The sequence below is a fragment of the Alligator mississippiensis genome, chromosome 9 (genome assembly GCF_030867095.1).
Source record: "Alligator mississippiensis isolate rAllMis1 chromosome 9, rAllMis1, whole genome shotgun sequence".
NCBI classification, from domain to species: Eukaryota; Metazoa; Chordata; order Crocodylia; family Alligatoridae; genus Alligator; species Alligator mississippiensis.
Genome location: NC_081832.1, coordinates 73,005,575 through 73,029,508, shown reverse-complemented (window position 1 = coordinate 73,029,508; position 23,934 = coordinate 73,005,575). Strand labels below are relative to the sequence as shown.

General features: G+C 46.4%; 1 protein-coding gene across 2 annotated transcripts in view; it reads right to left on the bottom strand.

Annotated features, from left to right (window-relative positions):
* Positions 1-12,389, bottom strand: part of MYOT (myotilin) — a 42,532-nt gene extending 30,143 nt beyond the window's left edge. Inside the window, exon 1 of one of the 2 annotated variants that reach the window (XM_019478628.2) lies at positions 11,938-12,389. The gene's annotated coding sequence lies outside the window, so the exon portion shown is untranslated. The remainder of the gene's footprint in view (positions 1-11,937) is intronic. The other variant, XM_019478629.2, reaches the window with a different exon arrangement.
* Between the last annotated feature and the right edge of the window lie 11,545 nt (positions 12,390-23,934).

The following is a 23,934-nucleotide window of genomic DNA, read 5'->3' as shown; positions in this document are numbered from 1 at the left end:
CTCTCTCTCCTTCAAGTTCCTCAACAGCAAAATGGCAAAAATGATACTGACTGCCTTGGTAAAAGCACTTTGATATCTAGTGAGGAGAAGCACAGATTTAGATCAGAGCCGGGCATTATTATTCCTTCTTAATCAGAGGTGCAGAACACTCGCAGCCCCCAGTGAAGTCAGGCTGCAAGCATCTTCCTTTGTATCTGAAAGTCAGGCTACAAATAGACCCAAATCCAGCAAGCATCACTCTCCAGATCTGCATTTAAGCACGTTAGAAGAAGGTGCCTACATGCTTTCTGAAGGTGCCAAAGTGCTTTCTGTTTTCACTGATTCACAACCTAATTATGGATTTGGGTGCTAAAATTGTGGCCAACCTTTGAAACAAGCCTTTATGTCTTGAAAGCACTGGACAGGCTCCGCCTAGTTTCAGCAGGTGCAATGGAGGAGGGTGATTCCTAGGAAAGGAGTTTTCTCAGGTTTGCTGCTGTCCACAGAAGTCCTTGCTGATGCTTGGGATTTTTCAGGAATGTAAAATGGCCTCTTGCTGTTGATTTTGAAGGCCCAGCCAGGCCATTTGATGGAAAGCCCTCTCCCAAAGAGAGATCTGCTTTCTTTGTGGAACACAGCAGGCAGCACGGTGTGTGCACTATGAATATTGCACTATACCCAGCTTTGCTACCACCTTAATGTTGAACCTCTCTGCCAGTCGCTGTGAGTCCATATCATTGCTGACAAATCCCATGTGAAGTTTTTGTTTTGTTTTGTTTTTCAGCAAAGCCACTGTTTGAGCATTCACAGACTCTTTCTGCCATATATCAAAAAGGCCTGAATCAAACTTTGTCAAACTTAGAGGCAAAAGCAAAGGAGGGGGAGGATCCATCAGGTGCTACAATCAAACTGGAAGGTGGCTTTTTCCTGCCTACCTCCAACTGTGAAACTCCCAAGTGACCAAAAGCAGAAGGTTAAAAAAAGAAATATCCTGGGAACCTTTTTTCCCTGGAAGACAGCTTTGTGGTATCACAGAGCTAGAAGTGCTCATGTACTTTGGAGGAACCAAGTGGGTGCTACTCTGTGGTCACTTGTGTATTGCTGGCCATCAGGCATCTTTCATGAAGAATTAGTGGAACAGGTAGCATTGTATAGCTTCCCTCCTTGAAAGAATAAGTAGTGGAGGCTTTTTTTTTACCTTGGTGAGTCATTTTAGTGACCTCAGCTTTCCACGTAAATGGCAACCTTTACTTAGTGTAACCCTAGCTCTTTATGAAGGGGACAGAATTAGACCCTGCCAAATGAAGAGTCAAGGACCTTTGCAACCCAACACCAGAATGATTACAAGGTACATTCAGATCATGGTGTCGACACAAACAATAATGACGACATTCTAGCATTGCTGGAATGGCTGACATGTCTGTAGATTTATGCTATATCTAATACTAGGACAAATATAATGCGGGGGGTTTAGGAAAATATTCAAGCTGCATGGAGCACTTTGCCAGAGGTTTGAAATGTGGAAAGTGCTTTAAATCTGTTTTAGGAACAACTTGAACATCAGACAGACAGATCTGAAATAAGCTGCATTATAAAAAGTGAGAGGGGTAAAACAAAAAAAAAAGAAGTACCACTTAAACCTCCAGTTAGAGGTAAGACAGGTTTCAGTGTGCATGATAATATCAATGTATGTCTTTTGCTTATAGCTCGTACCCTGAGTTAAGCTGGTGTATAACCTTCCATTAACTTTGGTTGCAAAGCATTTTGCAAGGCATACTCACATACATTAAGGTGCTTGTTACATTTTAACAATCGCTGTGGGATCATTTTGGAATTTAGGTGCTTGGGGTTTTTTTAAACTTGTAATTTTTGCTTCATACAATCTTATGATGCTTTGAATTAAATGAAAGCATGATGCTCTAGCAGAGGTGGTCTACTTAGAGGAGCTTCTGTCCTGAGTCCAATTTCTGGTGCCAGAAGGCTGGGTTGGGAAATTATAACCATTGAACTGGTGAAATCTTTAGTTGTAACTTACTATTAGGTGATGCAATTTCTTTACTGATGGTGATTTGTCTGTTGTTTATGGAGGGTGAAAATGGAGAATTTCTATTCTGGAAAATAAATTGATATTTTTTCCCTTCCTGAGAAACTTGGAGGAATTGGCAAATACTGTCAGGCAGTTGATTAGGACTATCAGGCATTTTCCTGCAAGTTATGGAAGGAATTAGAAAAAAACAGTACCATTTGGCAAAGGCTTAGAATGATTTTGAACCCTAAAAGAGTGAATGAATTAACATAAATAATTTTGTTTGTTTGTCCTAGAATTATAACTATATATTTCATATTTATTATCTAACCCTCCCACACAGACATCTCATGAAGATTAGTGGATATTTGTGCAGGACTTTTTGAAGAGACAAAGCTTTTACATAAAAGCTAAGTATCACTACATATTTTTTTTACTGCCACTCATCTAAGTACGGTTTCACCCTTTAATTTGTTTTGCTCTTCACTTAGAGCAAATTATTGGCAGCTAAACTGAGTCTATTATCCTGAGTGTGGGTTGGGAGGAGAACACACACCGGAAAGCAATGAGAAGCTTTTTTTTCAGTACCGTCAGTAAGACTGAGTGGTTACTGCAGTACTTGAAGCACTTACAGTAGCTTTGAATTCCTGCTCTGACATACATGTGTAGGTTACTTAGTTTTGCTGACTTGAAACTGGCCTAAAATGTCAGGAGAACTGTCACAAAGACTGAAAGGGTTTCTTTTTTTTAAATACCTCTATGAAAAGCTGCAGCGCTAGCATGCACTGCTTCAAAGCTCACATACAGTGACATGGATGTTCCTTAAGCATGCAGCGTCTTAGCCATGTATTGAAAAAAAAGAATTCTTGGTGATCCTTTCACTACCGCCCTTACTCATGGGGCTCCCAGGGGAGCTCCTGTTCTTACTCCACACTGGAGGTTTCAAGTTCCCTAGCTTTCCAAGAGACCCATTTTACAGTCTTCGTTGCTGAGAATTGCATCATAACACCCGGTGCCATCATAGCAGTATTGAAAGTCAATAAAGAGAAGCAGAACAGTGGTTGGACAGCAGCATAGATCTGGGCAACAGGAGCCACATAACTGAGGACAGCTTGAATTTCCTAGATAGTGATAACTTAGGGCATTAGAGGCAAAACCCACATGTGGGGGTTGGACTAGATGACCTCCTGAGGTCCCTTTCAACTCTGATTCTCTATGATTCTATGTGATTGAGTGTGCATGCTGTGCAGGGATGTCAAAGGCTGTATGAGGGGTGGCAGCAGCCAGGGGTTGGTACCCAGGGAGGGGGTCCTGCTGTTGGGTGCCCAGGCTGTGCTTTGTGGAGCTCCATCCACAGCAGGGGTGGAACGGCCGTTTTGAGATGGACTGATGAGTCAGGGGAGGAAGGGGTATAGATAATACATGATAGTGGAGGAATGGAGTGGCTGCAGAGTAGTCCCAGTGCTGAATTTTTTGGGGAGAAGGGCCCCATGAATGCTGAAATACATTCCCTGCTGAAACCTGCCCCTTTAATGATGCCTCAGTGTCCTCCTTGAAATCCTCTAGCTGCTGCTCTGGAGCCCCCCAGCGGTACGTGCCCAGCACTACCTCAGAGACCACAGCAGCTTCGTAGACCCTTTGTTCAAAAGAGCCGGGCTGCTGCTTGGAGCCCAGAACAGGAATGAAGCTGACTTTGCTTTGTTCCCCCTTCTCTGATCCTGGCTGTAGCTCTGTGGCAGTCCCCTGGAAGACCTCTGCTCCTTTCTGTTCTCTGACCATCATCAAGCTGCTCAGCTTGAGGCCTCTCGTCCTGAGACTGCCTGGGAATAGTTCAGCTTCCAGTGCCATGTAGAGTAGCAGTGGCCATGTAGACACTGCGATCACCCTGGAGTAGTAGCGGCTGAAGACCACGTGTAACACCTGCATCTTCCATACTAACGCTGTGATTGGGAGACATTTATATAGCTCATTACCTTCCTGTTTGCTAAACGTTCGGAGGCATGTGTTAAAAAAACCTTTTCTGTTCTTTCCAGAGATGGGGCCAGATTTCTGGATTTTGGAGAATTTCACTCCTCAGGGCCTGGTGCTATGACACCCAATCCCCTACCCCTTGCTTTGCGTGGTCATTTCCGAGTCTGGATCTGAGCTCTGTGACATGGGCTTCTCTCTGGTCATTTCAAGATTTATTGGGAGACTTTTTTTTCTTCCTAGAGAGGCAAGAACTGGTGTTTTGATGGTGGCTGGAAGGATGCAAACAGCAGAGGAAGAGGAGCAAGAAGACAGAGTGAGAATAAGTCTGGCTGCTCTGAAAACTGCTACCAAGAGTATGTCTATTTATTGCTTCTCTTCCAGAGAAGCAAACAATAGGCAGTTCCCTGAGTAGGGGGGGCTCAGGGCCTAGCACCAGCTGCCCCTAACGTTTATCAGTTTATCTCATGTAAAGGTAGGTACTTCGGGCTCTAACTGTGCAATCCAGACAATTCGGAGACAGTGCACAGCTTCCCCCCAGCTCTGGGCACATGGGGGCAGGCTGCTAGCACTAGCCCTCTTGTTGCTAAAGATGGACTCTGTCATCGAGCTGGTTCTGGTGCACAGGCCGGTCTGTTGGTGGCTCAGCCATGTCTCTGCGGCCCTCCCTGCCTACTACACTGGTAAGAGGAGTAGCACCTTGCAGTAGCTGCTCTGCACCCCATGGGCAGCTGGCAGTGAGCCTCCAAGGAGGAGTCAAGGGGTTGTTTGCTTCCTTCCTCCCCTGCTCGGGACACAGGAGACTTCTGACTAAGCCCCATGTGCGTAGTTAAACACTTGCGCTGCAAAGGTTGCTGCTTGCGCTGCTTCTCTCGCAGTCCAGGCAGAAGAGCCAGTGCAGAGCAATGGAGACCTTAATCCTTCAGGACCCTAAAGTAACTTCACAGCCCAGAAATGCTGAGAACCCTTTGACTTGGAGACCTGTCGTTGAAAGGCCAGAAGGGAGACTGCTTTAAGCCAACACTGTGCTCTCTTCCAAATACCTCCCTAAGGACAGCCAGGATGGCTGCAGCAGTGCTGGTAATGACTGGTCCAAGGCTGCTGTGCCTCTGTAGAGTTTAAGCCTGTTCAGGGCAGCTCCAGTAAGCAAAGCAGCTGAAAACATCTACAGCTCATCTACCCCAGGGCTCCCCTGGCTGGAGTTGTGCTAAGTCCCAGGGCAAAGCTCATCAAGGAACGCAGAAGTCCCTCTCTCTGGAGGCTGCATTTTAAGGACAACCTTATCTAAAGCTTTCCAGTTTCAATTGCTGCTGACCGGTCTGGAGTTGCTTTAGGCTGTTGGCACCCTGGAAGAGAAGAATCCATCTCTGCTGCTTTGGTGCAGCCAGTTTCAGCTCCTGAAGGAGGTGAGCTCGGCAGCCGGGGCAAGCTTGAGACGTGTCCTGAACACAGAGGGCCAGCAACATGTGATCCACCAGCTGGAATTCCTGCTGGACAGGAGACTCAGTGCAGCATCATGGTGAGATGCTGTGGATGAGGGTGACTGCTGTGTAAAACAGTTTCCTTCAGCATCAAGGGGTAGGCTTGGGAAACTATTCTCCCACCTGCCCCTAGTATAACTGATCCCACCATTCTAGAGAAGATGAGCTTTGGGATTTGAAGAACAGGATCTGACAAAAGAGGAAGGCAGGGTTTGGTCCCTTCCTACCTTGGGATGCCTGGGAAGTGGTGTCTGGTTGCTTCTGGTGGAGCACAGCTTCATATTTATTCTGTGGAGAGGAGCATGTACCCTGGCTGATCATGATGGCTGAGGTGCACATGAGGGATAATGCTTCCCTCTGTCCATGAAGGAATAGCCCACAATGCAATGGGAAGTGGCTTGAAGTTTGGTCTGGCCTGGCTCCTCTAAAGGCCACGGAATGACTCCATGTTGGAGCCAGGATTTGAATGTAACGTCTTCTTGCTGCCAGGCCTACACTCAGTTCTAGCGTGCCTGTATGTATTGACACTGTAGGGACTGCTTTGAAAGCCAGTGTTGTTATACTGGCTTTCAAATCTGCAGTAAGCATGTACATCCGGGCTATTGGCAGCAGTAAGGAAGACAAGGGTAAGACCCCAGAAATGTTGCATGGCCATCGCCAGTAGGACTTCAAGTCCTTGGACCTTCCCCTAGATCCAGCCATTGTAATTCCCCCTGTTCAGAGGCTGCAGTTAATGTGAAGCTCCCCAGAGTGACTTAGGACCAGCTCGTTGCTGGCAGATCATTACTGTGAAAACCAAATGTCTCCATCCTGTTCCCACTGAAGCTGGTGAGAAAAATCCGTCCCTCAAGCTAGCTTCACATGTTGCTGATCCCTAAGAGGAGCAGAGTTCCTCCTGTACCAAAGTATTTAGTCCAGTGGTTTTCTACCTTTTTTTCATTTGTGGACCCGTTTGGAAATTTTGAATGGAGGTGCAGACTCCTTTGAATTGTAAGTGTGGGTATTCACATACTCCTGATTGATCATCTTTCACAGATCCCTTAGACATACTCTGCGGACCCCCAGGGGTCTATGGATTGCAGATTGAAAACCACTGATCTAGTCTCACCATCAATCTCTCTTTAGGTCCTCTTTAAACAGAATGAGCCTGTTACCACTCACTTTTAATTGCTCATAATTGGCCAGTGTTATACAAAATAAAATCAGCTACCACAATTTTGAGCTGACACCAGAGACTTAAAAATGCTGTAAATGTGTTACTTAATGAGCATCCAGGCTTGACAGCTCATATCCTCTAAACCAGTTAGGAATGATACATTTTGAAGGGTTACAGTCACTCATTATGCATATTAAAATGCCGCTGAGAAGTTCCCATCTGGGACCAATTGCATTCATCACTGAGCAAAGATGTAACAAGAAACAGTTTCTGCTCCAAAGAACTTAGATAAATCAGGAAAGCTGAGAGCAAACGCACAGAATATCAAAGTTGGTCCTTGCAAGACATGTATGTAGTGCTAAGGCACTGGTTACAAAGCGGTTAGAAGGATTACTTGCATAGGTGTCATGCTAATTACTTTTCTTATTTGGAAAACTTGAATATTCCTTTTTTTCCTTCCCTTTTCGTCAATCCTATTTTGGACACCAAGATTTAGTTCTCAATGAAGATTCCAAAAATAACATTTCAAAACCAGAATTGTTTAACACAAAACTAGATTGACCCCAAAAAAGTGTCCCAGTACATACAATAGCATAAAAATGGAATTAAAATTGAGGATTTTCAAATTAAATGATATCCAATTCAGTTTTGCCAAGTCTTCACCCAGCATAAACTTTAATTGCTCTCTAGGCCCTAAAACACTGACTTTTAGGGTGACCATCCATGCTGCAACTTACATTTCAGCAAAACGTACAATCAGTTCAACAAACAAAAGTGACTTTTTGGGCTATAATTGAATAGCTGCTACTGAATATTGGCCAAGAGATAAGTCTACTGTTGTTGGGAGTCCATGCAGAGGTCGAAGTGGGCTGGTGAGCAGAATCCCCCCTAGGAAATCCGATCCATCTAATTTCTAATTTTAACGATGTGCAGCATCTAATATAGAAGCAGCTGGCGTTGTATAAATCTGTTGGCCTGTCAAGCAGCCCAAGTGCGTTGCTAAATCAAATATGTGCATTTAGACCCAAAGACAAACTAGAAAGCAGTGCTTTGGTCTTAGTTCACGCTCGACTGAATGTCAGTCAAAGCAATGGCTTCTCCAAGGTGCTCAGAACATGTGCAGTACCCAGAGCACTAGATTTTAATGCCATTTAATTAGCAAACAGAGGCGTGATTGATTGATTTTCGTGCCCAGTGATTAAATTTCATGCTAGTACATACCTGTTTCTGTTTACAAGTGGTGAAAACCTTTTCTGGTCATACTTTCTCTCTTTCTGCCCCTCTGTTGTGAAAAGGTGCCTACAGTGAAAATCTGAACCCACGCACTTTGGTTCAGGAAATTCTTTTAGCAGTGCTGAATGCAAATCACTCTGCGAATGTTTTCAATTGACAGCCACCCATGATCTGAGACTAGGCTGCTGGTAGTCTCTTGAGTTACTGGATGTCATGCTAATTACTTAAGGATAAATCTAGGAAGTGATCTCAGTGTGTGCTCAGATTTCTGGCTTTTTCTCAGCTGACATGAGATTCCTAGGTAGAAAAGCACTAAAAATACAGCAGAGATTAAGTTTTCTGTGTGCCAGAGCCTGATTATTGAGGTTGCTTGTTAACAAAATATAATGCTTAATTACATGAGGCCTTGGAAACCTGAGAGGAGCTGCAGTCCAGTGTCGACCCTAACTTTCGATGCCAGGGCAGATATGTAAAAGGTGAGTGTGGGGAACTTTGGCCAAGGTCTAAATCCCTTTGTCTTTTAAAAAGAAACTTTATAAAGATATTTTGTTCTGGATGTGCCTTAAAAATCATCAGGATTAATTCAAACTCAGACCTCTGTCGAAGAAGATGCCATCTTATCCTGTGTTGGCAGCCAGTGTCAGTGTGAAACAAAACCTTGATTTGTGTTCCTCCTTGGACGCAGTGTAACCCAGCCATCCAATGGGCATTAATGACTGCACCCAGCAGTTGTGCACACGCAACCACCCGTGACTTTGGGGCATGTGAGAATGCCAACTTCAGACCAAGAAAAATATCTCCAAGTGTTGTTCACATAATGCACCGTGTTTGGTGTATGATGCAGGCATGATGTTGTCTTGACCAGCTGAGTCCATTACTCTGGCATTTTACAATGCAACATCATATCCTATAGAAATAAATCTGATCTGTAGACCTTATCGCAGGATAGATCATTATGTATAATGATGTTCAAGCCTAAATGTTGAAAATAGGGGAAATAATTGAATGAAGGAAGGAAAAAAAACCCTATTTTCTTTTATCACAACAAGACAAGATTAATGCTTTGTTTTTTTCCTTAGTGCCTAGAACCCAAGGGTTTTCATGCAATTTTTCAGACTTCAGCTTCACTACTCACTGTAAGGTAGGTTGTTCACAGGTAAGGAACAGGTGAGCTACCAGAGAGACACCATAATATCACTGCATAATAATAAGGGTAATGTTTTCAAAAGAACACCAGTAATTCAGGGACCTAAATCCCATTGACATTGACCTCTGCTATTATTTATTGACTGCATTCATTACAGTGCCTGGGGGCTGATCACACATGGAGTCCAGTTGTGTGAGGCATGGCACAAGCACACAAGAACTGAGGATCTAACAGGCAAGACAGGAGTTGGGGGGAAGGGACAGATGAGCAGGGGGGACAATGTGCTAGTAGCAAATGTCAGGTCCTAACTATGTTACTTCCTTTGTGCCAATGGGGTTTAGATTCCCAGGTCTGGGACATTTTTAAGCTTCCTCCAGTGCATTCGGTGAAGAAGCAGAACCACGCTCCTTGACCCAAGCTGTTTAGAGTCTGAATAGGGCAGACACCAGAATCCAGATTTCATAGAGATTAGGGTTGGAAGGGACCTGGGAAGATCTTTGAGCCCAACCCCTTCGAGTCCAGCCCCCTGCCCCAGATGTTAATCTTGTACACCTAAAGTGCAAAGTGAGACTACGCAGGGACATCCCTTGGGAAGGCTGGGGTGGAGCAGAAGCTAGGATCTAAATCTCTTGCTTCCCAGTTAATTGTTTGAACTGCTAGCCCTAGCTTTCTTCAATGATACCTCCAGAGTCAGCTCTGTTGGAACACGGTTAGCTGCTAAATGAGTCAGACTTGGCCTCTCTTGGATCCAGGCCTGACTCTGAAAGGCAGTCAGCACCCACCAGTCCTGATGACTTCAGTGAGAGTGGCAGATGCTTAGTACTACTCAATACCAAGCTCCATAGCACCACATATGGAGCTGTGCTAGGAAGAGAAGCCAGGAAACCTGGGCATTGAATTCTGCAGCAAACTGAGTACCCAGCACTTTTGTAGCTAGCTCTTTGCTCTTTTGAGAGAGACCACATTTTCCAAAGAATTAACCTGATCTATTTTCCTCATGCTGTACAGTACAATAGAAGAAAGCCTGGGGCTTGATTTTTCCCTACCCCTGTGCCTTTCCCTTATATAGTTCCCTGGCCCCTGTGCAAAGTAGAATAATGCTACCCCTCTGATCTGGTAGTATCTCACAAGCATGCCTGCACAGCACCTTGTACAATGGGACCCAAGCTGGCTGTGAACTGTAGGCACTACCACAGTTTGAGCCTGACTTATTGCCCCTTGCAGTCTAGAAGTCACTTATTGCGGACTTCCACGTACTTTGGATCAGGTTTATGAACTTTGCAATCATCATAATATAAATGGCTCCATGCAAAGCGATGAAAAATCAGGCCCTGTATGATTGAAAAACATGGGGATAGGTTTCAGAGAAATGAGATGATGAATTAATAAGTTTCAAACTTCACAGGGAGTTGAGGGGAAGGGGAAGTGAGAGAGGAAGGGTGTAATTCAAATCTCTGCTACTGGCCCCTTCAGTAAATGAGTGGAGTTCATCCCTCATGCACTGGAGTAATACTAGCCATGAATTTTCCCCAGTTATTTTTTTGAAACGTCAAGCAAGGAATTTGTATAAGAGCCGTAAGAAGGTGGCGGTGACATTTTCAATAGCAGAGGGGTTTTATGTGGTGCCAGTTAATACAATAGAAACTTGGAGAGAGTTTAAAAGAACAACAAAAAAAGTTCGTGCTGGCTGTAAAGTTCAAAGTATTTCTTTTTTTTGGAATTAACTGGGGAAATCCTGAGGATCCAATGTAATTCTGTGTGGTTTAAGTTTCTCTGTCAAAAACAGGAGCAACACAGTGTGAGCAAGCCAGCAGTTTGGCTACACAAGCAATAGGCACCTTGCAGAAGCTTGGCACTAACTTTCAGTACATGATTCCCTTTGAGTCTGACAGACTCTAATTTGGTGCCAGAGGTTGCTTTTCCAACGCTGACATTGGGAACCTGGATCCAACATCCAGCGGCCTGAAAAGGAGCAAGTCCTTTGACTGCAATGAACTTAGGATCAGGCCCAGGATCATGAGGTCAGTGAGAAAACGCTCACCTCCATGGGGACAGCTGTGACTACTTGAAACACAGTGGTGGGGTCACAGAGCTCTGAGGAGATGCATCTTGAACCTTTGTCTCAGCTGCTCTCCTACCTGTATTAGGGGGGGGTTATTCCCAGTGTTAAGGGAGGAGCTTTCTTATTCCTGCTGCTGTAGAATACAGATTCAAGACTTTCTTTCTCCCCCTTCCCAAAAGTGCTGCTGCCTCCTCCCTGGGGCCTTATACCCCAATGAGCCACTTGAGGATGGAGGCCGTGGTACTCCGAATCCCAAATGAGTATAAAACAGCAACCGAGAGTTGTGTCTTCTCTCTCCTCACACCTCAGCCTATCTGTGCTGAGCCCTGACAGCTGAAAGCCCCAGTTTCACCTTCAGCTTCCTCTGCAAAAATGAAGTTTTTTTTCTACCTATGGGGACTTTTTACCATTTTGAATTTTCCCTGAGCCTGAACAAAGGCGCATGCCCCAAAGGTTGCAGAAAAAGAATTTTTTTTGCAATTTCTTAGTTGGTCGAATAAAAGGTGCCATCTCTGAACCAAGAGCTCTAGAGTTTTGCATTTTGTCATTGTCATAGTGGCTGTCACCCTAGCATCTAAGCATTGTGGTAGGGGAAGTCAGACACTGGAATCACAGGGCCTGTGTCCCAGGCAGATTTGTCTCTGTTCCTGAGTTGTCCTGGTCTCCAAATGGGTCATCCCACCCATATAACCAAGAGGGTCATCCCACCCATATAACCAAGACCCCCTGTCCCACCTTGCATGCCAGACTGCATGCCAGAGCATGTCTTGCATTGTAGTAGCTGAAGAAAGGCCAGATTTGGTGCCTCTGTAGACCTTGGACTGAAAATAAAAACCCCAATGCAAGGCAGTGCACAGTATGCCAGAAATGGAAAGGGCTGCTTACCTCTCTGGGCCATCAAATGAATTTTGGGCTCCTGCTCCCAGCAGCTTGAGCCAGCGTAGAGTCTTGAAGTGGAAAGATTCCTCCAGACGCCCCAACTCCCCTCTCAGGACTGGAGCCTGCCTGGGATGGCGAGTCTGAGTTTCTAATGTACAAATCCCTGCTTGTGAGTGATGGCATGGTAGGAATGTCAGCTGTATAGGAATAAATTAAAGCAATTTATTCTCCAGGCTCTTTGAAAGCCTCCAGAGCAACTCTGCTTGCCGGAACAAACCAGGTCCACTGATGCGGGCTGCTCAGATGGTCACAGCCAAAATGTTGTTGCTTATAATTTATAGAGTTAAGGACTTTCATAATGCTGAAAACATGCCAGCTCAGGTTAACCAGGAAGATAAAACCCCGAGTCTAAATGCAACAAGGCAAAGATTCGTTTGAAGAAGAACACTTTTATCTGGAATGTCGAGCATTTCTCTGCTGGTATTTAGTTGGGATTTAAAGAAAATGTGAGGTACTCCTCCCCCTCCTCCCGCTGAAGAATGTAAGAGATCGTCTGGATTTATTGGAGGCAGTGGTACACTTTTACTGAGCTCAGCTTTTTCATGTCAGTCCCCATAATATTGCTCTTGCTAGAATGACTATGTGCAGCTGTAATGCTCTGACACCCAAGGCATAAAGAATATCTACCTTCCTTTTCCTGTATTAATTAAGCAGGTTGCTTGAAGCTTCCTGTTGATTTGTAGCTGGAGCAGTTGCAGTTTTGAAGTATAGGAATGATAATTATGCTCCAAAATGCCATTGCTCTGTGCTGGTGGAGAACATAGATACATGAAGGGGAAGAAGGAGTTAGGCACGGCCAGAAAGAGCACCTTGGCTAATGCACGTGCCCATTGTGGCCCAGATGGCGTGTTCCCTCCAAACGGCACGTTCCCAGAATCAGAGGCCCAAAGGAACCATTCAGGGAGCTGGTCCGACCTCCTGCATCTTTCTCCCATGGTGAATGCAGCAGGACTCCACCAGAAACCAGTGTTAAAGTGCTTGACACTGGTTTCTGTAAGACTTCCCACAGCAGCTGCCAGGCTGGCCATGCACCCCCTGCCCGGCTACACTGCCTTTCCCACTGGTCTGTGGGAAGAGGTTTGATATGATTGATGGGTCTGTCCAGCCATAGGTTCACCACAAGCAGAGGGTAAGAAGAAGATCTCCTGTCCCTTGTTACATTGCAGTTCCTCAGCCCTGGTACAGCTCCGTCCAGCTCTGTGAAGGATGGAGACCCTGTAGTCAACCACTGGTCTGTTGCTTTGGCTCAGGTCAAAGAGTGTGGGGTGAGTTGGGCATTCCCTCCCTCTGTTGTACTCCAGAGAGAGAGAGTGATGGAGAGGGTGAGGCATCCCTCACAAGGGAGTCAGGGAACAAGTGATGTGGTGTGACTTGTACCAACAGGGCATGCAGTAGTTGTGCACAAGGAGCTTCTAGGCCTGGTCCATTCTCTCTGGAGACATGTGCTTGCTTGCATTAGGGAGGACTTTGGACCTGGCAGCGTGGAGGACGTGTTGATCTCAAGTCAGATGTGCATATCTTTAAACTTTTCACTGCATTGCCAGCCAGCTAAACAAGCCTTTCTCTGTACCCTTCTCCCTGCACATTTCACTTGGGTCGTACGCTCCTAAATTTCAGTGCAACTTCAAATTTTCATTTCACTTAACACAGGTGAAATGTCATAATCTTTGCATTCTCCTATGCCTGAGGAAGGACGTGTGACCCCAAAAGCTTGCAGATAAAGATATTTTTTTTTTTTTGCAATTGCCTAGTTGGTCTAATAAAAGGTATTGCCTCTAGCACTGACTGCTTGCATTTCACGTAGCACTGCTTTCCCACTCTTCAGCTTTTAACCAATGTATAGCACATGTTCAACATGCACCACTGCTTCTTGCCATGGATTCTGACCCGTGAGTGTCCAGAGGACCTGCACCTGCTTCCTTCAGGATGCGTTTGACTGAATTTGGCCTCATAAATTCCCTGTTGTGCTTGAAGAACTCAGAGGAATGTGTGTCTGACTGCAAGAGCCTTATTCTTCCCTGCCAAGCGACATGTAATTCTAACTGAAGTTAATTGGATTTACTCCTACCCTGTGGCTGAAGAGTCTGGCCCAAGGAATTTCAACTATTACTCACCTCTTGGTATCATAATTATATCGTGAACTCTTGACATGATCTTGAATGCAGGGATGGCCAGAAAAGACGGACTATTCCAACCATCTTAAACCTTTCTTAAAGTGGGAAAGCAGCTGGTCCCCTGGCTACAAATGTTGAGGCCCTCCTCTCTAGCTGTGTTCTCAGGGCCTTCTGAAATGACACTTCAACTGATATCAGTTTGAACACTTGGGCAGATGATCCAGCGACTTGCTTCAAAGTGGTTTTTCTGGCAAAGTGGAATAAAAGGCTTTAGTATAAAAACGAAGGGTATCTGTCCTATGGAGGACCTGGGTATTTCACCTGTAACTTGGTACTGCTCAGGGAGGGATGGGCAGGGGAGACAGGAGCTCAGACTAGGCAGTGTTGCCCCAAAGAGCATGCTTTGCTGCCTCTCTCTTTCCAGTGGTCTGAGGGGGGTCGTGACTGACTAACCGTTGAAAGAAAGGAAGCCAGCCAGATGAAAGCCATGAAAAGAGCACAGCTCTATGCATCCACAGACCTGGCACCCATCTTCCATTGGTTTTGCTCATTATTAAGAAGACAGAGAAAAGAAGATGGAGGCGTTTTAGGTAGTTGATAGCAGAGTTGAGCAGAGAAGCCACAACTCCTGAGTCTGAGTCGCTGACTGTAACCCTTAGTCTACCCAGCCTCCTGATGGCACACCTGCCTATGATGGGGTGCACTGGGGGGGGGACCCCAGAGCTTTGCTGTGTTGCACCCCGGGAGCCACTCTAAGGAAAGGTACATGGACTCAGCCAACAGATGTGGGGTTGGTGAACTTCAGTTAAAGCTGTGCCAAGAATTGCCTTCCTGGGTGACCACTGCCCTCCTTTGGAAACATCTTCTTGACATGAGAGCAACTCCATTGACTTGGGTGCCCACTTTCACCTGGACTGATTTTGGCCCTGCACAGTCCAGTCCCACTGATATTAGAGGCTTGTTGTACTGGTTTGTGGGTAGGAACAGACAGGCTTCACTGAACCTCCCAGTCTTTGAGGAAGGCCCTTCAAAGATCAGTAGCTTCTCAGCCAGCGTCTTACCTTGGTTCTACTAGGGTAAGTCCAGAGTGTCTCTTGGGGACAGCACAACGGGCCAAATGCTCCTCTCAATGACTTCAATAGGGTGACACCAGTGTAATGGAGGAGAACGTGACCCTGAACACCCATGAATGGCACAAGGAAAGCACACTACTAACGAAAACCAAAAAGGAATTGGTAGCTAACCCTACGTATCACCTTCTCAGAACAATTTGGTGGTGGCTCCTCTTCATGTAACCCGGATGGCACTCCTTGCCCTGCAGCTTGATGTTGTGCCTTGTTAGCCACAAATTCATTTTCCATCCAAGTGTTGCAACCACTTCATCACACGAGGCCTCGGGGCCTGAACTACTTGAACGCTTTTACAGCCATGTTTCCTGGCAGCAAAATGAGTCTGCTGCCATTTCATATGCTCTGGGGCTGCTTGGAAGTGTGTCATGTTGATCTGCTTCCTGTTGGCATTTAAAAGAATGCCACTCCGAGATGTGCAGAATTACCTATCGCTAATCTGAGGAAGTGTTGAGCATGCCTGGAGAGCTGCGAGTCCTGGGCAACCTGCTTGTTCTGCTATCTATATGGGAACTGTGGACCGAGATCCTCTCCAGTCTCCATAAATTAAATCTCCAGCAGATAAACTTTGCTAAATATGTCAAAGCAAAATGCCAGGTTTCTTCCTACCTCTGAAGTTTGAGTACCTCCTTCCCTCTTGCAGAGGAATTTTTGTTTGACTGCTTTTGATGTGCAGACTTTGGATACTATGGGGTCAAAGTTGCAGCTGAACTTGTCAGGATGTGTCTGAATATGCTTACCTGGTTTTGCTTATGATTAGCTAGAATCAAAAATCCTCTTGCTACTACTGAATTTACCATCTGGCCTCAGCGGTAATTGCCTTTCTGTTCTGGGAAGCCTGGTTGCTCATTCAGAGGGTTAAATTCTGCCTGGTCTGCATGTTATCACTTCAGCTGTTGGCGCTATATGACTTTGTGCTGCTTTGCTGAAACTGAGCTAAGTCAGTCTGGCCTTAATAATTGAGATAAATCAGTGACTGTTTTTATGGCTTTTCCTCTGCTGCTTATTGCTGCTGGAGTCTAGTGCCACTTCTAGCCAAAGATCTTGGGGCACTTTGCAAACGTGAATGAATACAGCCTGGGAAATGCTTTCTAGTATCCCCGTTCCTTGAAGGGGAAACCAGGGCCCACAAGGACTAAAGACAGGATGGTTCAGCGCTTCTGTGCAAAGACCTTTCCCTCCCTTATTGCTTTGAACTCTTCCTGCAAGGTTCCTGTGCTGAGGGTGGTGAAATGAGGACTCCCTCTACCATTGTTTGGAGTGCACGTGCTTGGGAGATGTGGGACTTTGAACAACGGCTGGAAGCAGGCTAGCAGTGACGAGACGTTTCCACCCTCTGAAAACCTTGGTCCTGACTGGCAGAACCCCCCTATGCTTGACCATCTTCCTCCCTTGCTTGCCCCTGGGGACGAGAGGCCCAGGTGGGAATAGCCCTCATCTCCCTCCACTCAGGAATCAATACCTGGAGGGGGCAGAAAGAGCCATGGAGAATTTGGGAGGTCTGGGAGAGCTGACAGCACTGTCAAACACATGCATATGATGGGTGTGGACAGGGGGAAAACGAAATGCAAGAGACAGACTAAAATCACAACATGTTTTTAAAAAAAAAGAAAAAGTTTCCTCCTTTTAGGATGTGTCTGGGGATCTCAATTTAATTTCCCAGAGCACTGGAGCTTGGAGATGGAGTAGGACCCCCAGCCACTTTGAAGCCAGCTCTCATTGCTGTCGTGTCACCTGGCAGAGGGGAGACTCCGGTACCGGTGCACAGAGGCGGTGATGAAGAATATGCAGTACGGCACCTGGGTTTTGGAGGCTCCATGCGATGTGCTGTCCTGTACTGCAAATGGCCTTTCCAGGCATCCCTTCACGTTGGCTGTTAATGAGCTGCACACAAGTTCTGCCTCAGAATGAGGCTGATGCAGGATTTTGGAGGCACGCAGGCCTTGAATTGGCATCTTGTTCTCAGTGAGCATTATCTCTAGGAAAGAAAGGGATAAACGGTCTACAAAAACATTAGTACCAAAGCAGCCAGCTTTTGGGAGCAGAATCCACCACAGTCCCCGAGGCTTTAGCAGTGGCCACTAGCAACTCTGAAAGCCACAGCAGCTAGTCAGTTTTGTGGCCACAGAAATCACATCACTGGCAAATGCCAGTCCTGGTCAGGACACTGCCTGGCACTGCTTCAGGACCTTATTTTCCAAATTTGGGATGATAATCCTGGTTCAGGGAGCCTTCAGAGACAGTGGGATACATCCCCCAAATTTAGGAGTGCTGGAAAATGGAGGGTGATGACCAAGCAGTCCCTGTTGGTTTGGTGGAGTGTTTGTTTCCTTCATTTGCTGTCTCTAGTCCAGGTGGGACGTTGTCTCAGCTGACTGTTATTCTTTTCAGCAAGCTTATTTGCCTGTAGATGCCCCCTCAAAATGAATTTGAAGCTTTTCAGTCAGCCACTGTCATGTTTCAGATACCCCTCTGTGGCAGACCTCGTGTCTCTGGAAGTTGAGTACCTTCACGTGAAGCTTCCCTACAGTGCCAATGGCTCTCACGCCCCATTTGATTTTGCAGCTTGGGAGCAAGCCTGGTAGGATGTAGCATGTGCCTGTAGTTCGATCCTGTCTCATGTGAGGCAACCGGCAGGCTGCCCTAGTAATCAAAGACTGCCTCAAATGGGATGGTAAGAGCATAGCTTTCTGTTGTGACAATAATGTCCCTCTCATCCAGTGCCAGCACACTCTGACCTTCTGGGGAAAAAACCTCAGCCCTGGAGCTGCTTTTGTAGAAGTGAACAAAGGAACAGGCTAGTTCTGCCTGCAGGTGGGTCCCCTTTTAGATGGTAGAGTCTATCAGTTTGGTCGTGGGTTTTTTTGAGTGTTCATTCCAATACCAAGTACCTGGAATGACTCTTAAAGGCTGGGCCAGTGACTCGCTGAACAGCCTGTGCTCCCATTGTGATCTATAAACCTGGTAGGATTAGGTCCTCTTGCACTGCTGGGCTTAGTATTGACAGTCAAAAAGCCTGAGGTTTAATCCATTCAGTCTTCTCAGGTTAGTCTAAGATGCAGAGACTGAACCAATAAGCAAGCGAACAGGCATTCACTTTTGATTCTGGAAATGCAGCCGCATGCCTGCAGCGGCTTACGTCAGAAGTGGGGGGGTGCTAGAGTACATCTCCCTGCTTGGCTGGGGCAGACAGCTTGGGACAAGCCTAGCCTGCCCACCCTGCAAAGTGGGGTCTGAGGGGGATGTGCAAAGCATCCTGGAATGCTGGGGGACTGTGAATTAATTTGAATCTGGAGGGGGGATCTGGGACAGACATTCAATAAAGTGATTTAACCTAAATCAGTTAAGTCTGATGCTACATCCATCCAGGTTTATCTTAAACTGATTTCAGACATTTTGAAAGTGGTTTATGTGCCCTGAACTTCTGTTGTGTTACAGATTTGATCTGGTTTCCAATCACTTATACCAGTTTATGTGCAACTTCTGTCCCTAGCTTTGACGGCTGTATATTTTTCAGATACACAAATGCTGTCTTGTTGCAGTTTCCAGCTCTGACTGTTGTATGATGTGCCCTCGAGTCCCCTCTTACTTTCCTGAGCCTAGAAACAATTAGGGCAGTAGAGGACTTCTCCTGGCCACCATGCCTCAATCTGTGCAAGCAAACAAGCTAAAAGGTAAGTTTCAATACAGGACTAAATGTGTTAAAAACAAAATCCTACTCGGCTTTTATGTGTAACGCACAGATCTGCAATGATCCTGCACAGATTGAGAACTTGCGTCCATTAGCCAAATAAAAAAAGCACAGCTTTTCCTTGCTAAACCCTCTCATGCCATGAATATATGTTAGGATCAAATTCAGCTCTGGTGTAACTCTGACTTTGGCCAATGAGGTGTACTGGAATAGCGTGCGATCACCGTATTATTCTTTAACCAAATAAATGTCACTTCCTGAAAGTTCAAAGGCATGGAATTAATCCCGTCTCAGAGATGTTCCCGAAGAGAAATGTTTCTACCTGACCTTCACCTAGGCCAGCTGCTTGCCTGTCTAATAAAAGATCAAGTTCATCAAGGTGTCTTGTTCCCTTTCACATCAGCGGCAGTAGTTCTTACACTGGGCTTTTCGCTCAGCCCTCACGAGCAAGGAGTCAGCCTGTAAAAGACAGCAAGCCTCCTAAAAGCTGGAGAGATTCTTCCTTCGATGCATTACTGCATGTGCTCTAGCCGGTGCCTGCCTTAGGTCGGATCAAATGCATGCAGCCTTGTACCAGCCATGGTTTCTGTTTTTAGCCCTCCCAGAAACTCTCTCGGCGTGTTCAGAATACCAGCGGAACAGCTGCACCTTCTATCCTGATGGGCATGAAAGCACCTCTGGTTCCCGGGATCACCGATTTCAACACCCATTAGCAAGGACAGCTAAAAACAACATTGCTGTGTGCTGCCAAAAATATCCCCCTCCCCCCCATTCTCTCTCTCGGCCTGGTTATCAGAGCCTCTTAGACCAAGCAAGAAAGAGAAGAGATCTGGTGTAAAAGCCCTTCTTTATATGGGTAGGGTTGCTCTGGAGGGAGGCTGGATTTCAGTATAAAGCACTCCTTTAACCGTCAGGGAAAATGACTGTTTTCCAAGTGCCTGATCATCTTGGGTGATGAAACTGTGTTGTCACAGGGTAGCTGGGGAGTTAGGCCAGACCTCACCTGTGACAGGTCAGCTACCACCCAGCTGAGACGGACCAGGTGATTATAAAAGCTGGCAAGCAGACTCCCTGGGTGAGAGGGAGGTTGGGAAGCATGGAAGAGTTTGGTGGAGGGTTTATGTGATAGGATTATAAGGAGATGGGGGGCCTCTGGGCAAGTAGCTGATGATGTGGGCATCTGTAGGCAGTTGAAATGCTCTGGTAGAGGATGCTGAGTTATGGGGGGAAGTCTGGGTTTATATGTGGATAATATTCAAGCATATTCCTATGCTTGAATAATAGGCCCCTGTGGAAATGGGCTTCTGGGCTTGGTACCAGTGTTTTCTGGGCTGTGGAGACAGCCCCCACATGTGCATCCTGACTCAAGAAACCTTCACCTCTGCCTCCGCGAGGTCGGTATGTCTGCACGTCCCTTGTCTTCTGGTTCTGGAAATGGAGCGTCTCTTCTGTGCTGCGTGTGGTGAGTGTTGCTTATGTCTCCTGCACAAAGTTCAGCTTTTGCTTTTGTCCTTGGGATCCCTGTCAGCTTGACCCCTTTCCTGCCCTCCATGCTCTGATGGGTGTTAGTGGAGCAGGAAGGCCTTCTCCATTGCTTTGCTTTCAGAGATTGCTCTGGGGCAGCCTGGTTACCCTGCCAGATTGCAGCCTTCAACTGCTTTGGTCCAGCCCACTTTGTTTTCCCCAAGGCATTGATGGCTCTGGTTTGGGAGAAGATCCTGATGCAGAGAAGTACCTACCCATGCACTTGAATCCTGTTGACTTCTGAGTGCATGTCGATATGTGGCAGACGAGGTTCTTTGGGTAAATGTGATAGCTTTTATTAGATCAACTCGATAGTTGGAAAAATTATTCTTTGCCACCAACACACCTGTCAATACATCGTGCACTTCAATGCTTGCCTGAATTGGGGCCCAAGATAGGAAATGTTGCTTTGTTGCCAAACTGAGGCCTGGCACCTAAGAGCTTTGGTTCGTCTCCTGGTTTCATGTGTGACGTGGTTTTTCTTTACAGCATTTCTAACACTTCCTTTCTCTCGGGGTGCGAGGAGGCCTGTCTCCAAAGCCCTGTACGGTTGTTGGAATAAAGGTGCTATATGGAGGCAAAGTATCGCTAGTGGCAACAGCTGTCAAATGTGGCTATTCTCCTTCAGTGCCAGGGAGGGTCTGACTTTGGACAATGGATGCTTGCAACTTCCTGAAAATCTTGCCCCTGCAAAACACCGCAGGTTGAGCATACAAAATCTTGGTTGCTCTTTGTGTGTCTTCTCCTTGGCTGGGACTCCAGTGCTATCTGGCCCTGTGGGTTCATCTTGTGGTACAGTGTGCTGTGCTACCCTGTTGTCTTGCCTTGGTCTTGTTGCGCTCTTGGTGAAGGACTGCTGAAATTAATAAAAATTCCCACCCTGCTTTAATGAGAGCCCTCTTTAATGGATGGCATGTGCCAATGGCTGATAGCAGGATTTGCTTCTATTAGCCTGCTATAAGAATTTTAGGGAACAGTCTTGTTGGGAAGGTGATTTGAGCTCTCATTTCAGTTTGCTTTTCCAGAGATGTCACTTCCAAAATTCAGCCCCTGGCAGTGAGAATAGGGCTCATCTCATCCCCAAACCTGCTACACTTCAGACCAGGATTTCCATTTAGGAAGGTTTCACAATGGGGCACTTACATGAACTGGAATTAATTTAGAGCCTAATACTTCAAAAGCCAATAGTGCGAGTTGAGCTCTTTAGTACACAAACCTAACTAGAATTTCCCTGTATTACCAGTGGCAAAGTAGGTAGGTATGTACATGTGCACACATACCATGCAGGACCTGACGGAGACCAGCTATGTGGTGCTGCTCTAAGGAATTGTGCTTAGTGGTAGAAGCGGTGCTTTACCTCTGTATGGGGTATTTGCTCCAGCTTGTTCCTACACCTGGCTGGGATCAGAGCCCCAGCCCCTGGGTTACCAGCAGTCAGTCACCAGGGGGATGAGGAGCGAGGCTGTGCTTGGCCCCTGAACGGAGGCACAAGGAGGGCAGAGTTGCACATGTACAGAGCCATGGTGCTGCATCTTTTGCGTTGCCGGAGCTGCCTCGTTGCTCATCTCCATGCAAACAGCAGATGGCAGCAGAGCTCTACCCTGGACTCTACCCATACTGCAGACACAAAACACCTTCAAGGTGGGAAGAAATGGTTGGGTGTGTACACAGGTGACCCATTACTTCAGATTTAGACTGTAAAATGAAGGCTGTGGCAAGCTAGTAAAAATCCGGCTTGGACTCTGCGTCATCCAGACAGCTACGCTTGCAAATGATTGAATGTTTCCTAAATGCAGCCCCTGCCTGCATCACCCCATCCTGTACAGGAATAGCTCCACCAGATACTTGTCCCTTAATCCCAAAGACCTTGTACAGGAGCTAGACATTGTAGTCCTTACTCTGACAGAATGTCAGCAAAGTGAGTGTTTCTAGAGGTGGCTCCCTTCGCCTTGTTTTAACAGCATCTCCTGTCCCCCGGGCCTTAGTGGGACTTCACTGGAGCAAAAGCCTCACGCTGGTTCTTTGCACAAAAGTGTGAGCCCACATGCTGGTTGAAGGAGGAATCCTGCCCTTTGGCTTTGGCTTTTGTGGGCTCTCATTTCATTCCCCCGCATTTGCCATCTGTGCCGCCTTCCACCAAGAGCTTGTGCACTCCTGAAAATGGTGATGGAAGAAGTTCAAAGAGCATTGCAGGAAGTGATGCACAAGTGATTCTCCTGGCTCTTGCCTCTGAGCCACGGGCAGGGTTTGTTGCTGGTGGTCACGTCATGTACAACAAACCTTGTGTATGTTAACAATAACAAGGTATTGCCAACGTAACCAGTTGGCACCTGGTCTTCTGACCCCCAGCGCTCTTTCCACGCCAAGGGCAGGGGGCTGGACTCGATGATCCACTGAGGTTCCTTCCACCCCTAAAGCTCTATGAAGTGTTAGCAACCGAGAAGCCAAGGTGAAGAATTGCATCATGAGATGGTGGGGGGCCACTGTAGCCTCGACCTTGTGGGAGTGACCATGCCCCCTGTCCTAACATGGAATGACTGGAGGTCTCTAGTGCTGCTAAGAGCAAGAAGTGGGGGACAGTGAGGCCTCCCTGTTGGTACGTGGGGATGTAGCAGTGGCCCTGTTGACAGGAAGACACAGTGCATACACCCCGGTTATTGGGGTATCAGTAGTGGTGGGCCAGGACTGCAATCTGCACATCTGCCATGTGCTTCTGCGGTGATGTTCATGCACTACTCAAAGCAGAGGTACTTGGGAGTAATGTGCTGCTGAGAGGCAGGTCACTGCTCTCAGCTATGATTTTGAATCTGATGGGGTAGGCATGGTTAGCAGTTGTATATCAGCCCCATTTCCATGCCTTTCCTGCCTTTCAGGATGACTTAGCTCTTTAGCTATTCCCTACCCCACCCCAACTCTCCTCGTTAAACCTCGATCTGATGTCATTTCATGACATGCCTGAGGCATAGTTTGACTGTACCGATGCCGTAATTCACCTGTGTCATGGGGGAAGAGGAGGAGTAGGTTGCAGAAATGGGCCCTGAGAATGCTGCAGGTGTCTTTTCTATTGTGCTTGGTGATTTTTTTTTTCTTCCCAAAAACCTTGTCTTTCCCATATAAGTCTTGTTGAGTATTCATTCAGGGTAGACTCTCCAGCCCATTAGGTCACAACGTGGTGTTGCCTGCTGCGAAACTAAAATTATTGACATGCCTCCATGCTTGCAGGATGGTCACTAGAGTGAAAGATTGTATTCAAGAAACATTCCCCTGAGGTAAAGTGTCTAAAAGATACTTGACGTGAGCTCAAGTTATATGAACACCTGGGAGTGGTAGTAAGCAAAGACCGTAAGTAGTTATTACAAAATCCCTGCCTCCCAGCAATTCTCTACACTTCTGAAAGCTTAAGCCAAATAGGTTTCTTGCGGTTTTTGTTTCTCTCTCATCTCCACCCATTTCAAATAGATTCCCTTGCCTATTAACTTTATTTCAC